Here is a 726-nt window from a genome sequence, read left to right as displayed (position 1 = left end):
CAGCTGCCAGCACTTAGACCCCTTACATGCCAGCACACAACCTGATCCCTCCAGCTGCTGCTGGCACCAGGACCTTTCAAGACACATACAAAACACACATACCAGTCCCTCCAATTGCTGGTCTTTAGATCTACAAGCCCTGTGACCCACAGTTCCTCCAGTTCCTGGCACACAGACCCTCCCATGCAAGTCCCTCCATGTGCCAGTACCTAGATCCATGAGTCCCAAGACCTGTGGTCTCCTCTGGCCATTGGCATCCAGCTCTCTTTTGCAGGCAGGTCTCTCCAGTTTCTGGCCCCATTTTCTCCCACTTTGGTTCTTTTGATTCTTCCCCTAAACACCCCAGAGTCATTTTTACAAAAATCTACAAGCCTTTTCTGATAGCCTGTATCTCAAGCAGCCTCAACTTTTCCACAACACTCGTGTTGATCATATTTCCCCCCTTCCTATCAGTTAATAATTGTTCAGGTTGACATTCTTGAGAGTTCTGCCTGAGTAGTTCCTCTAATGGACCGACCATCAATCAGTGGCTGAAGCATTCTGGATCCTCATTATTATCTCTACTTTGACTTCCTCATTAATGTGTGTCCGTGAGATTCATTTATTAATTTCTTCATTACTTGTTATTTCTTTTACAATGAGTAGATCACAATCAAATAACAAATGAACCAGATACTCCCACACTTCACAAACTCTCACACAACTGACTGACAGCTGCAGCAGGAC

The sequence above is a fragment of the Melospiza melodia genome, chromosome 1, assembly GCF_035770615.1.
Source record: "Melospiza melodia melodia isolate bMelMel2 chromosome 1, bMelMel2.pri, whole genome shotgun sequence".
Classification (NCBI taxonomy): Eukaryota; Metazoa; Chordata; class Aves; order Passeriformes; family Passerellidae; genus Melospiza; species Melospiza melodia.
Note: the sequence above shows the minus strand (reverse complement) of the source record.